The sequence below is a fragment of the Eretmochelys imbricata genome, chromosome 9 (genome assembly GCF_965152235.1).
Source record: "Eretmochelys imbricata isolate rEreImb1 chromosome 9, rEreImb1.hap1, whole genome shotgun sequence".
In the NCBI taxonomy this organism is placed as follows: domain Eukaryota; kingdom Metazoa; phylum Chordata; order Testudines; family Cheloniidae; genus Eretmochelys; species Eretmochelys imbricata.
In genome coordinates this window covers 99,576,758-99,588,970 of record NC_135580.1, presented here as the reverse complement: position 1 = coordinate 99,588,970, position 12,213 = coordinate 99,576,758, and the positions used below count along the sequence as shown (strand labels likewise).

The 12,213-nt window shown below is 40.5% G+C and overlaps 1 protein-coding gene across 1 annotated transcript in view; it reads right to left on the bottom strand.

Annotated features, from left to right (window-relative positions):
- Positions 1 to 912: 912 nt before the first annotated feature.
- MBNL3 (muscleblind like splicing regulator 3) overlaps positions 913 to 12,213 on the bottom strand; it is a 120,643-nt gene continuing 109,342 nt past the window's right edge. Inside the window, exon 9 of the mRNA XM_077827207.1 lies at positions 913 to 10,594. The gene's annotated coding sequence lies outside the window, so the exon portion shown is untranslated. The remainder of the gene's footprint in view (positions 10,595 to 12,213) is intronic.

The following is a 12,213-nucleotide window of genomic DNA, read 5'->3' as shown; positions in this document are numbered from 1 at the left end:
CTGTAACAACCCTCAGTGTTCTGTGTCCAAAAGTTGTGTCTGTCAATCCCAGGCTATGCAGGAGGTAACTCCTGTCCTGGCAGAATGGGCCCCAGTCTTTTCTAGGAAGCTAACACATGTGGCAGCAACCTCGTTTGAGCTAGTGTTAAATTGGCTCCTTGAACCAAATCTGGCTCAGCACCTCTTGTGCATCAAAGCTATCGTCATCTGAGGGTGGTTCAAGGAGCCTGTGTGAAGTGAGTGGTGGGCTCAAGCCAGTTGCTGACAGATGTTCAGGTCACAAAAGCCACCACAACTGTTAGCACTGTCGGGCATTTTTTGTTAACATTCGAGCCTCTGCCGAGGACTAAATGGGTGTGGACGCTTACCAACTCGCTCACTCAAACCTTGTCTACATTACAAAAATTACCAATAGCAACTATGGGTGTCAGCAATGAGTTAATGAGCTACCGTACAAGGCTGGCCAAGCCTCCAGCTGTAATTCCTTTACGTGAGGATTCTGTGTCACAGCATATGCTTCACCAGCTTGGTGGATAGCAAGAGGAATTCAGTATTCAGTGTTGTCATTCCTGAACCATACAAGATCACAGGCTACTTCAATGGGAATTTTGGATCACACGGTTTAGCTCTTGGAAAATGGTGGTTGAATTACTGCTACACTGTGCCATTCATTTGATACCTAGCATGCATGTTAAGGGAAAAATTAATACACACATTTTTGTGCTACAAAAGGTGCAGACATTTGAATCACATTCAATTTATTCTTCATGGTTATCTTCAAATGCATAGTATCGATCTCCTCCCCAATTACATCAAAAATAGGGTCAGCAAGAAATTAAGAAAAAATACAAAACATAACACGTCATGTGTCTCAGAAAGTCTAAGGCACAAGAGAAACCAGTAGCCAGTGTCTGCAAAGTTTACTTTTATTTTTCTAAAATACAAATTTCTTTCTTGTGTTAGTAACTTCAATATGATAAGCCTAATGCATCCAATAAAACGGATGCACTAGCTACATAATTCAAAATACTGAAGATATTTTCTGGAAAGAAATTTATTCTGTTGTTCTACGCATCAGGTATAACATTGAATCAAATTTCATTAATTGTAATTTTTACATCAGAACCTTTAAAGACTGGGACTAAAACTGGAACTTGAAAAGTCTTTAAAGTGAACTCCTATTAATGTGTAGAGCTGGGTCCATAAAAAACATAACCAAGAATTTTATACACTTTATTAAAAGATCAAAAAATAAACAATAACAATATAGAAGTAACATACTAAAATGAGTAGCATTATGCACATTACTAAAGCACATACAAGCACTACAGCAATATAATGTGGCAAAAAGAAAAATAAATTCAAAGCGTACACCTTGTTGATAGCAGTTGAGGGAATGAACTATATTATGTTCTGGAACTGAAATATCACAATAGCCTTTAGCTGTTGGGATTTGCTGATGATATTTTAATTTGATACAATTCCATAGGGCTAACAGGTTTTTTTTTAATCTAAAACTATTTCATTAAATTAAATTGACATCTGTCTAATGATTCCCGTACTTTAAGTTTTACCAGAAGTGTCTAGGAAAAGAAGAATGTACTTCCATATCTACCGTTCTTTTTTTTTTTAAGTTAAAAATTGAAAATTTAGGAGAATACACTCTTCCTGATTTTAGTGATTGCCTAAAATACAATTCTCTATTATTATTTTTAATGGGTGATCTAGTGTCAAGTGACTAACAATGGATGGGTTTTTTAATGATTTAAAATAAAATAATAATAATAATAATAATAAAATCTAATTTGAAAAAAAAATCCCACAAGCCTATCTAAAAATGGTCACGTCATCCCCTCATCTGCTAGGATACAAAAGCCATGGCAACAAAATCATTTGGCTTCCACCACTATCAAATAGCATTTGTGTACAGTAATAAAGAACTGGAACCTTGTAATTCTGTGTCAGGTAATTCTCTCTGTTGTGTGTTTGGATAAAAACTTAGTTTTATTTAATAGTTGTGTTATTTTTGCATGTTTAAATATCTCATTCGAGAGGCATGTGCAGTTTTTATTTTGATGATAGAGAATATGACTGTAAAGGTCACTAGCAAAGATTTTAGCTGTGGTGTCGTGATTAAAGGTTCTTCTCTTACTCTAGTGAAAAAAAAATTTACTGGCTGTGATTCATTTCACATAGTGCAAAGTATTTTTGTTTAATTATCCTGCAAAGGAGAATAAGCTTAATTATAAAAATGACTTACAACAAACGAGAGCTCTCACTGTCCTCCAGGCATGCACTGTTACACAATAATGCACTGGTTCCAACTAACTAATTACAGTAGCCAAACCTAGATTTTTATGGGGCCCATGAAAGAGCCAACAGCTCCAAAATGTTTTCCCTCATTTATTTCACTTTGAAAGACGACAGGATGAATTCGACCTTTAGTTACACTCATGCTACCCTACTGAGGTCAATGGAATTGCCTGGGTCTAAGGCCCTGATTCACCAGGATACCGGGACAACTCACCTACTTCAAAAATTAGGCACGCCCTTAAGTACCTTGCCAAACTGGGGCCTAACTGATGGCAGAAGCTGGCCCTGTGAACATCCAACAGCCTTGAGGACTCTGCAGCAGTCCTACATTCCTTAATCGGATATAAAACCCAGTTCTTTGAACTCTCAGTAAGGAATGAAGGCTCAGGTGCTAAAATTGATGGCTGAGGGGAAAAGATCAGAAATTCCAGCCACTTCTACTCCATAATGCTGATCTGGGACATTTGACCCAATGTGAAGGTCTAGCCCAGCCCTTTCACAGACCCTCCAGGATTTTCTGTTCCACAATGCTATTGGTTTGAGCTGACTTTTGGTGATTGTACAATGCAGGTCCAATTAAAAATCAATGTTTCCCTTGCCTCCTCTGTTCCTCTCAAGGGGAAAAAGCTCAGCTGGCAGGGTCAGGTTGGACCAGCTAGTGTCTTTGAGGCTCAGGCAGAGTTCTGGGCCCTGCAGCCTCTTCAAACACCTTTAGAATGAAACAAAACAAAACAGAACCAGGAAAAGAATCCCAGACTTTCCCCTGCCTTTGGGTCCCAGCCATCTACTATGGGGAAATGATCTTTTAAACCATGAATCTTCCCCCCCGCCCCCCCCATCATTAGTATTTTAATATTTTATTTTAGTAAATGATGCCGTTGCAATAAGGCACAGAAGGGCAAGAAGCCAGGCGTACAAACACACTTCTAGGTGAAGAGTGATGTACGGCCCTGATGTGAGTTCCTAACACCGATGAGTTACTATATGTTACACTGGGAACACCATTCTACAATCCTTGCCCAGCCTACACTCCCTGAGAAATAAATGGGAAGTCTGGTGCATAGGGGATGCAGGAGTGGGCCCTATTAGAAATATCTGCTAGCCAATCAGATTTCTGTCCCTTACCGGTGAAAGTAAAAACACCTCCCAACCCAGCCTTCCATCCATCCGCAACCTTTTATCCTCGTCAGTGCTGCATGAACACTGGTGTTTTATGTGTGGAGTTGCCGACTAGCTGTGATACTGTTCTGTAAGCAGTGGCTCAAGTAGATCGCAAGAGGAGAGGGAGCCCACCAGCTCTAGGGGCTGTCGACACTGGTTTTGATGGTCATGTCACTGTCCCATTTGCTGGTGACAGGATTCAGCAGGAGGAAGAGCAGGGAGAAGACAAGCTCATTTCCCCCAGCAGGCCTGGAGTGAGGCAAGCTAAATGATGGGTGCACCTGCACTGCACAGAACTGGGCACGTCCCTGGGATTCCCCTCCCCCGCTTCTAGACAGTCCATCATTTATGCTCCACCAGGTTGGAGAATGTGCACGAATGCAAAAGCAAAGTGCATGGCGGGTTTGGGTGGATTCCTCCTCAGAACGGCTGGATACAGCTGACAGAATTTGAGGCCATTTGAAGAGACTACAAGAGATTTTTTTAACGTCTGAGCTGGGTGTTATCTATCCACCTTTCCTTGCAAAATGGAAAGTGAGAAGATGCAGGTAGGGTGTGTCCCATTCTCTCCCCGTCCCTGGAGGGGGGTGGAGCCTGTCCGGGGATGGGGAATTTGCTCATTCAAGGAGGAGAGGGCGCTGCGGAAGGAGCGGAGCTCCCCCAGGCAAAGGAGCAGAGGGGAAGCCGAGTTCCCTGCTCCGTCCTCTACTTTAACCCATGGAACAGGCTAACACCACTGTGGTGATCAGCATTCACATTCCAACCTCACAGCCCACCATGGAACCTCCACCACGGAGAAATCCAGTTGGCGTGACAGAACATTGCCATGGATCAACGGCTATTGCTCTAACAAAACGCCAAGGCAGTTTAGCAGCAGACGACGAATATCCCAAGACAATCAACCTAAGTTCCACCACTTGCTTACTGCTCACTTTAAAACTTGGTTAGCTCTTTAAATTTCACATTCCATGCTGATAAAATCCACGATGAATGGCTATAGTTCAGTTTCCCATTGACATTTACAACACTTGTTGGAATGATACGAATCTATCATAGATAAAAACAGTATTGGCTAGAAAGAAGATTAGGGGCTAGCAGAAATGCATGTGACATTCAGGTCCTAACACGATTCATAGTGAGCACAACTTCTTATAAAAACCATGATCTAGAATGTGTTTTAAAATGTAGGGCTGCTATAAAAGCAATTAAAATCTTTGCTAATGACCTTACTAATTAATTAAGTACTGTTTCCCATTTTCTGTGCTGCAGGTTGAAGCTGACCTGTTATCAGTCTGCTGTATAGTAAGCTATGGCAAACTACAAAGCTTTTACAACAGCAAAGCAACATCATGCTTTCAGATAAGTTTTATAGCAAAAAACTCCTCCTTTTCAAAGCCTTAGTAATACCTATCTCTTTTACAAACTTTTCCTGTATTATTACAGACTTTTTATATTCAAAATAAGTTCCAAGGATTTCTTTCGTGGACTATGTACATAAGTGCAAAAAAGGTGTGTCTCACACATTCGTACACTAACTGAATCAGTTTAACTGCAGCATATTTGTATCTTCAACACTGTTACGGGGTCATTCCACAATATTTTTCTTATGTACAGGTTTTGCTAATATAAATTAGTATTAAAATATTCATATGTTTAATTATTAGCCCTGATTTTAACATAATCGTGTGAGTATTCAATTTCAGGAAAAATAATCATTGCAGTAAGACTACAGTACTTAAACTGGTTAATGATGAATTCACACAGCGATGGTCAACATGAAATGAAATGAAGACCAATTATTGTATTGTAAATGCCGGGTGTTACGTTTTAAAACCTAAAATACTGTGGAATAACCCTAGCCACACAACGATTTCTACAAGCTATAAAACCTGACTCTAAATCCATGTGTTGTAAACTTCTTGACTGAAAATGTGACCTAAAGACACAAATTCAGCTTTCACATGGGACTTTGGGATTTTAAAAATATTCAATCATATCTTTATCTGACAGTATCGAACTGTACCTTTAACAAGCTCATACTGTTACACATCACTTTTAATTTACATGTGAAAATTTCACAAATAATGTATACAAAGGTAGCCATGTTGTAGTTTTGTTGCCATAGCAACAACAACTTAATATAATTAGTTAACAATGAATCTATCATTGTAGGAGTTACATACAAAGTTAATTTTGTTCTTAAACTGTAAACTATACAAACTAGTTATGGACTATATTCTATACCTTATCATGCTTCAGTATTGGTTTAGAATATAACTAAATGGGTTGAATACATGTATTAAAAATCTTAAACTTCCCCTAATTCTCCTTCAAAATTAAATTCATTCGTTACTAAAGATATCAAAAAGCAATAATGAAAACCTTAAAAACTAACAGTAAAGAAATGAAAATATGTGACATGAATTAATGTGTTGATGCCTAGTAACAATGTGTTGTAGCTATATTTACATTTTGATTAGGCTATCAACTAATTTTTTTTGAAGTTATTACAGTCATTAACATACAGTATATATTCTAAGGCCTTCAACAGGCACATGGTAAAATCAGGTCAATATCACACTAAATCCATTCAACAGGAATGGGAAATTAGATTTTCCTCATAAATTTCACCTTTTTCAATTTTCATGTCTGTGAAATGTACAAGGGATAAAAAATGAGGACTCCAGTTTCTCAATCGTTCTGTGTACTAGCACGTTCTATAGCCTATACTACTGCATTATGAAGGAATATGTAAGTTTATGAATACATTTGATCAGATACATGCATCTCATTATCTGGCCAGATGTATCTACAACAGTTACATATTCATATAAGTAGCTGTGTTTATTGTTTGTGCAGCTAGAGTATAACAAAGTCATTTTCACTGGACTCTAACTTGTGTTTCGTAGCTGACTGTATGTTGAGAGAACACCTCACAGGAACGGAGAGTGTTCCATAAGCCACCCAGGGAGCGCAAAGATTTTGTTTTGCAGAGTGCAGCCAGCCAGCACCGTGCATTTGTGAACACTCTGAGTGCAGTACGAGACGACACTTATGGCAGAGAGAAAAGTGCTTCAGAGTGCTCAGGAATGGAACGGAGCGGATGCGGCCAGAGAGGTAACGATTTCTCTAACATGGTGATGCAAAAATACAAAGACAAAAATCATCCACTAGAAATTTCAAAGTAAAAAACATGGTTGATTGCAAAATCAGATTCCAATCACTAAAAACACTGAAGTTAACAAAAATAATTTTAATAGTTTTATGAATCTACTTTATTTTAAATCCCTCTTACTGTCTGCATATGTTGCAGTTTAGTAGCAGTATTTTTTTTATTGAAACTACTAACAACCTTTCTATGAAAATGATCATTCTCAGCTTTCATTTTCCCTCTGCACGACCCGTTTTATCCAAGTTTCAGCATTTCTTGCATATTGTTTGCATAAGGCTGAGAGAAATGGACAAAGAGAAATAACTTTGGATAAATAAAAAATATAGGTTCATGGAAAGTGGGAAGCTTATAAAAATGTCACTAAAATTATATCGACTTCAACAAACTCACATACATCTCTTGTCAAATAAAGGACGAAATCCATGCTTTTATGACATTTGTTTAGAGTCACGAACTAGCGCGGTGACTTTGTAATAGAACGCATCTATTTAGGAAATTTATAGTCTGGCGACTGGTTTTCTTTTTTGAACAAAGAAAATTAGAGCAAATCATTGCACAACTAGTTTAAATAGTGCTACCTCAAAATGGCATTTTTGCCAAGATTGTTTTGAATTTGGTGAATTTTTAGTGCTTCAAGCTTTTCTTTCCTTAAACTCACTTAAAAGTGAACTCTAAATCTGCCAGCAATATAAAACCTGTTGTGGCACCTAATATATCTACCCTGAACATCCCTCATTGGACCTCTTTACTAAAAAATAACCCTTAATTTTTTTTTCAGTGCTTTAAATGTGACATGAAAACAGCTGTGTTCTAGGTTTACATTCTATGCACATCTATGCCAGATGTTTAAGTAGTTAAATAAAACAGGAGGTTACATCAAAGTGTCAAGATATACAAAAATCCATTTAGCACTGAAAACGTTCCAACCTCCTTTAACTCATAAAGCCATACAAGCTTGAACGCACCCTTTCTGGCTTACGAAGATCAGGTCTGTTCTTTGTTGAGGCACTGGCACAGGTTGTGCAAAACCCATTTTGATACACAAATAATTTCAGACAGGAAGTACTCAAATCCACTTTTTCCACTAACAATGTTATGAGTTTGGGAAACAGAAACTCAGTGGTTAAAAGAACAGGTATATCATAGCCAATATATATTAGTGTTGCTAGTTTCAGGCAACACCATATGTTTTGAATGCTGACAGCTGGGGAATGTGGAAGGACACAAGTAAAGGTTAATACGTGAGGCTAATAGATTACCATATTTTGTTCCTTAGTGCCTGATCCAAAGCCCACTGAAGTCAACAGGAAGATTCCCCTTGGTTCAGGCCCTATGTGGACTGACTATGGACTCTACATGGGTTCTTGTTTCTGAAGGAACCAAAGCTAGATCATAAAGTGACGCTCCAGCTGTGTCTAGCAGACACCCACAACTTGCTCCCGTTACTGGTAATGTCAGCAAACATCTGTAAGTGCTCAGGTGAAAGGGCCAGGTGACGGGACAAGGACATTTACTACACAATGTGAAGAATCAAAATGGAGATAAGAATATGTTTGTCAGAAATCAGACAACAAGACGACCACTCAGCCAATGGGCGTTCAGGGTGGCACTCGTACTCGGGGTTGTAAGGGCCTGATTCTCAGAGATGCCAAGGGCTTTCAGCTCCACCGACATCACTAAGCACTGAGTGCTCAGTGCCCTTCCAGGAGGCGCTCCACACATCAGAGGCCCAGGCCTATAAACCACACAGAACAAGTGGCCCAGACTGCCCACGTTTTCCTGGCACAAAATGAGGACATTGCGCCTTCCCCCCCCCCGGGGGGGGCGCTCTGGCCTCTAATGTTACAAGTTAAAAAGTGAGCCTATTAATTTTACCTTGAACGTGCCGTTGTTACAGCCGTAATATCACTGCCCCTCTGCTTTCCTCAGAAATCACCAAACTCCATTGTGTTTATAAGCAGCTCGGCCTTTGGACATACAGGGTTAGCCCCTCGGGAACTGAGTTCGTGCCTGGTACAGCAGAGGGGTAGGGATATTCTGCTTCAGCAGCAGCAGATCTCCAGCCAATGCAGGAAAAACTAGCCACTCACAGATGGAAAAGGCCAGCCCGGTTGTTTGGAGCATCCCCTCTGCCAGTGCAGGGCTGTTTATAGGGGACACGTTCTCAACCCACATTGATCTCGGTTTACAGTGACAAACTACATCACTTGGGAGGCTATTCCACGCTCTAACCGATCTTGCTTTCCAGTGTTTTCTCCTGATATTTTGTCCAAAGTCTCCTAACATCCCCTTGCATGTCCTTGAACAATTACTTGCTATTGACACCCTTTAGTTATTCAGAGACTAACATGCCAAATAAATCTCTGGCACAACTCCAGTGATGTCAGTGAACTTACGCTAGGGACGAACATGGCCATGGTATCTCCACTTTCGCCAAGCCAGAATGGCACTGTGTGCTGTGCAGGGCTTGGGCATCCTTCAGTTTACTCCGTTATACGAAGGACTGAAGTACTGGCAACCCTAATGTCACTCCTGATCAAACAAAAGATACCAAAATGCATCCACTGATCCAAGGAGTGAAAGCTCTGAAAACCATCTAGGCCTGGTAAACTCAAGGGTCGTTTGTCTTTGTTGCTTGTTCTTTGTTTTAAAGAGCCAAAGCCCTTGGGAAATGTCTCTGACTTCAAGGTGAAGTAAATTATTGGGGTAGAGGCTGATGAAATGTCAGGGAATGCCCCCACCAAATTTCCCAATGAATTCTGCAGCGTACTTAGTGGAGACAAGGGCAACTGGGGCGGCACCATCTTACCTGGGCAGAGTGGGGTGGGGGGGGATTTTTGTAATTTTTAATCAAAATTACCCATTCCTGGGAGTGGGGGAGGATTCCTTTACCCCTCTGAATCTGTCTCATGACTTACTCATGTGTTTTGTGGGAGGGTTTGTTAACGGCACCACTTAAATAGCAAGAAAAACTGTGTGCCATTTGGAGCGAAGAATGGCACTGTAATGGACAGCAAAACTGGAGAAATTCCTTGTTTTCTGATGCTTTCTGAATGAATCTCCCTCTTCAGCCGATATCTAACTTTTTACTGAGTGCGAGTATGTTTTTTGTTTATTACATAGCAAAGTTTCCCTTTTCAAGAAGCAAGACTCAACTCACTTTGTAAAACCCCTGAACTGGGCTAACGTGACCGCTGTCCCTTCATAACATTTGTAAGACAGAATCTGAGACTCTACTTGAAGGCAAATTCTAGATCTTAAAAGGAGCCATTTAAAACAAGCAATGTAAGCTGATGAAAACAACCAAACTATAGAAAAGGACAGAACATTCTTGTGTCGTGTTTTTCAAGCACATAATTCCTGTTTCCCACTGTAACATTTTTAGTAAAAAAAAACCAAAACCCCAAAACAAAAATACCCCCCAACCCAGAAAACTACAGTATATGAAAACTTAAGACATAACAATAATGAAAAAAATGGTATTGAGTATACTTGATAATGATGTACACTTTAACAAATCAATAGACTATGATGTAAACAAAACAGTAAGATAACACTTTAAAAACAAGACAAACATTTATCCATCGATAGTATACAGTAAACCAACAGTCCACTGTGCAGATGCACTTATGATGGTAGTCATAAAATGATTAAGTGTGTTAAAGTAATGTGTTATAAAAGTCTATTATAATTGTCTACTTGTATATCTCATATAACAGAGCGCTGTTTGTTAATTGTTTCTATAGTGCTTTTTTTTTTTTTTTTTTTTTTTTGACATTCCCATTGATCAGTTTTTGGTTAACATGTAGGCTGCAACAGGCTTACTGTAGAGGTGGTCGAGGAAGAAATGAGGGAGGAGGGAATATATACAGAAAGGCCATGTGCAGCTTCCCACCGAGAAGTCCTGGAACTCCATAATTTTACTCTTCAGAATTTCAACATAGTCTGCTGGAGGAGGGGAAAAAAAATAAACAGTGAGAAATAGGAAATCAAATATCATGCTCACCTGGTTTTTACATTTTTAATGGAATCTGCAGACACTCTTACTGCAGCACACAAGAACTTGCTGTCTGTGTGCTGGAGAGATGCAATGTTTGACTCACTTAATTTTCTGATTTAGGGTGAAATTGCTAACACCACACTTGGTAGCCTCCTGAATCTGTACTTAGTGCTTTTCGTCCTCAGAGCTCATTGCAAAGGCTGACATACCAATCTACAGAATACCCAAGTGAAACGGGAAGGGGAGGGGGGGGGCGGGGGGAGGGGAAGGAGGATTGGTCTGATTTCAGAGGCGAGGAAGTGGGAGCAGAGAGAATAGCAGCCTGGCTTGCAGAAGTGTTGAGCACCTGTACTTCCCATCGACTTTAATGGGAACGGGAGAGGCTCAGCACCTCTGAAAATCAGGCTACATGTGACATAACCCATGCCATAGAAGGAGTCAGGGTCAGAGACAAGAGCAGAACCCAGGAGCCCTGCACTCAGACCACACCTTACTGGTAGCCAAGTGCTGATCTCCTTTATGTGCTTCTGGAATTCCCACGCTTAAAGTCGGGGACACAACAGTTAATGTTACAGCTGGGTTAGCCATCTTTGACAATGTCTTTGCCTCTGACTGGGGAAGCCTCTGGGGGTACTTGAGATGTCTGGAGAACTGAGCTACCTTCAAATCTACTGCTATGTTGTTTACCCTCCTTCCATGGCGATGTCACCCCACACAAGACACAGCTCTGGAGAATCACTTTGCAGCTTGGAGAATGCTGATTTAGACCCTGACTCAGCAAAGCAGTCAAGCACCGTGACTCCCTTCAAGTGCTTACATTTATGCATGTGCTTAAGAGCTTTGCTGGCTCGGGGCCTGTCTGCCAACTCCCGGGGTAACATCCCAGAGACAGAAAGGAGAGTTCATGGGGCAGTCCTTTATTCTGGGGACACACCTGAGGAAACAGTCCTTGTTCACTGACCTCCAGGGCAGGCTGCAAAGCCCATTTGCTTTCCCCAGCTGCAGGGGGACTGCAAGGGCAAGCATGTAAGTGCTTTGCTGAATAGGGATGGAATAAGCATGTACTAAGTGCTTTCCAGGAGCGAGGCCTGTATCTGGGCATGCAAGTGTGGTTAGGTGTCTAACTCTTTGTCCACAAGGGCTTTTGGCATGAGAAACTTCATAGAGTTTCAGAGGCTGCTTTTGAAATGAGGAACCTAAACGTTTCAAGTAGGAGACTTCCTATGTCCTGGGAATGTCACAGACTCGGTCACCGTTTGAACAGCAAGTACCTGGGCCCCTTATGAAAAAACATGAATCATACGGTTTTCCCTCACCTCTTAGGAAATGGTTCTCAATTACTGATGGTATAAGTCTAAGAACTCCAAAAAATGAGTCAAAAGGAAAAAAAAAAGTACACTGAAATAAAGGCTCAAAAGTATCCCAAAGAGATCAAGAATGAGGTCAGGTTTTCTCTTTCAAGCCAATAAACTGCTATTGGGCAGAACACACTCTGTGCATGTGTTAGGGAAATGATTTAACACGTAAGGTGTCAAGTCAGTCTGGTGTTTCTGAAAAATGATACACA